Source organism: Lygodium microphyllum, chromosome 3 (genome assembly GCF_053477565.2).
Source record: "Lygodium microphyllum isolate KBCC chromosome 3, Lygodium_microphyllum_v1.1.10, whole genome shotgun sequence".
Lineage (NCBI taxonomy): Eukaryota > Viridiplantae > Streptophyta > Polypodiopsida > Schizaeales > Lygodiaceae > Lygodium > Lygodium microphyllum.
The window spans coordinates 122,218,222-122,222,585 of NC_141137.1; the positions used below are offsets into that span (position 1 = coordinate 122,218,222).

The window sequence follows — 4,364 nt, forward strand, 5'->3', positions numbered from 1 at the left end:
AACCGCATGACGGGGAAGCTTGGATCTTTTGCAAACATCGGGTGAACATGGACTTAGCCCATTGATTTATTTAAATTTAAAGGAAAAAAGCATGGTGTGCTTTTAGTAAGGATAGCGGTCTTACTTTAATTAGCCACCCCCTTAATCATTATCATCTTCATCCTCCTCTCCACCCTCTATGCTTGTGCAGCCTCTACCGTCGTGTACCCATCGACATGGCTATCTTCACCTTGCAGTTCGCTGTCTGTTGCACCCCCTGTTGCTTGGCCCATGCTCTAGCTCATAGCCGCCGCCATTGCAACCCCTCAATGACGCCCCACCCAGCACTTGCCCACCCTCGAGCCGCTTGCTGTAGGCGGTGGCCTGCATCATGCCGCCCCTCATCCTCTTCACCACGGTCACCCTACCTGCAACTTCTGCTTGATAGGCCACGCTTCCTCCACTCCACCCCCATCATGCCGCCATAGTCCGACCCCATAGCCAATTGCCTGGCTAGTGCCATGGTCACCTTGCCGTTAGTGCCCCAACCTCCACATCACAGTCCCACCTCCCCTTTTGCCTTCCTATGCTACCCAACCAGCCCCCTCGTATTGGCCATCCCACCACGCTGTTGACAGCACGCCCGCCGCCTCTCGAACCTCTCCCATGCTTGCTTCCCTAGTCCGCATTCTTGTCACCTCTGCCTGCCCGCTGATAACCATCACCAGCATCGCAATGAACCAGCACTCCACGCTCCCACCCACCACCATTATCATCATGATCATCATCTTCCTCGCCATCATCATCAACATCGTCGAAGCCATCAACATAGTACCGCCAGTGCTGCACGATCCACCACCAGATTCACCCACATCATCATCACAGCTGCCATCACCTTCTTTAGCACCATCTCCCGCCAGTGCTGCACGATCCACCACCATCTTCACCCACATCATCATCACAGCTGCCATCACCATCTCCATCACCCCCACCATCATCTTGACTACCTTCGTTATCATCTACCCTGCCATCATTATCTACTCCATCCCCATCATCTTCTTCGCCACTCCCGTTATCAGCTTACGTTAAGAATCGGCCTCCTTGCCACGTAGGAGGCCCACCATATTTTCTCCTTTCGAAGGGCCCAGGCGTTTCACCGTTCACCACCGTTTTACCTTTTCGAGATGGCGTGATGCTGGTCCCACCCCGCCCCATTCCTGCTCGGTCTGAGTATTCCGTTAGCTCATTGAATACACATCCCCACTCTCTCTCTCTCTCTCTCTCTCTCTCTCTCTCTCTCATCCACCACATTTCCCTCCTCATATTCCACAATCTCCATATTCCATCTCTTCTCCCTCCCTTTCATCCGCCACATTTCTCTCCCTCTCTATTGTCCACTAAACGTTATATTTTGCTCCAACCATGCTGAGTAATAATGCAAATTTAAGGTTTTGTCATCTATATATCACTAGACAATAAGACGGCTTAAGGATATGTCTCAAGATGTAGACATATTCTCTAATCACTTAATGTGCCTTGCAAAACCCATGTACTGTCATAAAACTATATAGCTCTACTATATGTTTATGTATGCAACTAACAATGCATTCTCACTATATCAACTCTGTTCAAACTCACATGGAAAAAATTGTTTATCTCAACCAAAAATATGAGACTAGATGTGCTACATTTTTTAACCCTATAGATGTGTACCTTGTAAAGTTTTATACACTACCTATAGGACATAACGAGATATGATTATGGGTGACTTAATCAATACACTGACATATTTTACAAGAATTTTTAAGTATCGAGAACTAAACTTTGTGGTTAAGCCAGGAGTAGAACTTGCTAAGTCTATTTTGCAACTGACATGATCTGTTACTTTGGGGGGAAGCAACTTGTGGAACTTAGGCAAAAGGGGGTAAATAAGGGAAAACCCAAGCATGGCATTTGCACATTTTTGAGAGAGAGTGAGAGAGATCACGTCGGAGGCTCAATGAAAATGCTAGCATCAAATATTACTTTGTTTCAATATTACTTTGTCTTACTCTAATTCTCTCACACTCAAAACTTCCTCCCCCTCTCTCACTCAATATTATTTTGTCTTACTCTCATTCACTCATTCTCTCACACTCAAAACTCTCTCTCTCTCTCTCTCTCTCTCTAAGCTTACTTCACACACACATGCACACATGCACAATTCAAAACTCTCTCTCTCCCTCTCTTGCATACATTCTACATCTCCCTTCTCTCTTCTCTCTTCTCTCTTTTCTTACACACACACACACACACACACATCTCATTCATTAAAACTAGATAGGGCCAATACACATGCTTAAATACATAGAGAATGAAAGCTCAAAGTTTTCACAATTTAATAAGCGTACCATAAGAATATAACAATGTAGCATTCCTCCTATTTTGAGGCATGGGCTTCTTTATCTTCTTTCTCACTCTAGCATCAAGCTGCTCTTGCATTGAGGGCCATTTGGTTTTGGATGGACCCATGAACGATGATGTTGTGGGTGGTTCTACCAATCTAGAAACTCTTCTTTTAGTTAGCCGTTTTTCAATGAAAGGCTTAACTTGTTGTATGGTATTTCCAAATCCATCATTAGTGGGCACAAAAGCTTGTGTACTGCACATATCTTCTCTACAAGCTTTCAAAGCTCGAAGTTAGCTTAACATCTTCTTAATAGAAGAAAACACCTTAGAAATAAGCTTCATGTCACCCCCCACCAAATCAAATACATCATGGCATAGATGTTGCAATGTTGTGAATGGGTGGGTGTCTTCCTGGGAGATATTAATCATAGTTGTATCCATGTCTTGGAGATTATCCACATCTTGCGTGGTTGGCGTGTAAGGATCATTTGCAACCTCATTCTGTATCACATGAGAGTTACTTATAAGTCCATTATATTTGCCTCTTGGTTCCATGCCTTTATATAAGCCCATACATTGTGCCACCATTGTAGTATTTGGTACCCCTATAAGAAGTAGCACTTGATTTGATACTTACATATGTTTCCCAACTCTGCCCACTTGCATGTACAACATGCCCATTGAAAATCCATATTATAAACTGTGCTTTCAATAGTGTCTTTGGACGTGCTTCTTATATATGCACATGAAGCCCTTGTACCATTCATTTCGAATCTAACTTACTCAACTGGAATCTTCAAATCTCTCTCATATGAGTTAGCCACTATCTTTTCAATGTTATGGTTTCTCACAAATCCACTTTCTTTCATAGTTTGCACACACCAATAATATGGAAGAGCTGAACTTGTCAATTTATGAAGGAGTCAATCCACCAGTGTACCAGTCAACCTCTTTGAGCTACCTAAGAATTTGTACTTTAAGGTGCCATGGTATGCCTTTATAGCACCATTGGTGTCTTGACTAGAATGTGGAAGTGTACATGTTGCATGTATCCACATACCTTACAACACACACATAATACAACTATTTAAAAGATGTATAAAAATGTAAATATGACAAAGCAATTCAAAATAGATAATTAGGAGTCCTTACCAATCTTTAGCTCCCAATATGTTTTGAAGTAGTGCAAGAATGTTATCTCATCTGCAAACTCTTTTTTAAATATATCTATCATATCCCTTGCTTCCTCCTTTATAGCCACTTCTATTTCCTTGCATTCACCTTTCATATTCATAATATTGCCAAGAGCTTGGAAAATCACAGCTCTTTTTGGCCATTCTGGGACTTTTTTAATAAGATGCTTTAACCAATAACGATGGACATGCCATAGGCACAAATAAATAGGAAAATTAATGACAACCCTACACACAATACATTTGTAAAAAATGTAACACTTTTAGTCCATGAATTAAATTTTTTCCTAAATGACACAAACATGTAAAATGTACCTTAAACATCTATCTCTCTTTTAGCATCATCTACCAAAAAAGCTATTGGCTCCCATGATTTGTGAAAATCTAGCATGTGATCCCTAAACTTTGTGAGCCAAAATTTGTTTACCTCAAATGTTGCACTTGAGGTTAACACCCAACAATTGGATAGCATTTCGATGTCAAATTTACCATGAGACGGCCTATTTGAGAGCCCCTCGAAGGCTCCCTTGACCAAATTTTGCCTACCCACAATACAATTGAGATATTAACTACCCAAGACCACCTCCACTTGGACAACCATTGGAACTCCTAGCTCCATTAGACTCCTGAGCAACAACTCAACGAGTGGAGATTAATCCTTCATAGATACCTCGACCCCCGATCATCACACACCCACCTAGTGATGCCCTAGTCCACTTCATAGAGGAACCCACCAAAGAAGAGGAATGCACAAATCCCTTTGTTTGTATGATAAAGAAGGGCATCCAATCCTTAGGGATTACC

The 4,364-nt window shown here is 42.2% G+C and overlaps 1 pseudogene; it reads right to left on the reverse strand.

Annotated features, from left to right (window-relative positions):
- Positions 1–2,658: 2,658 nt before the first annotated feature.
- On the reverse strand, positions 2,659–4,011 carry LOC148038840 (uncharacterized; annotated as a pseudogene).
- Positions 4,012–4,364: the final 353 nt, after the last annotated feature.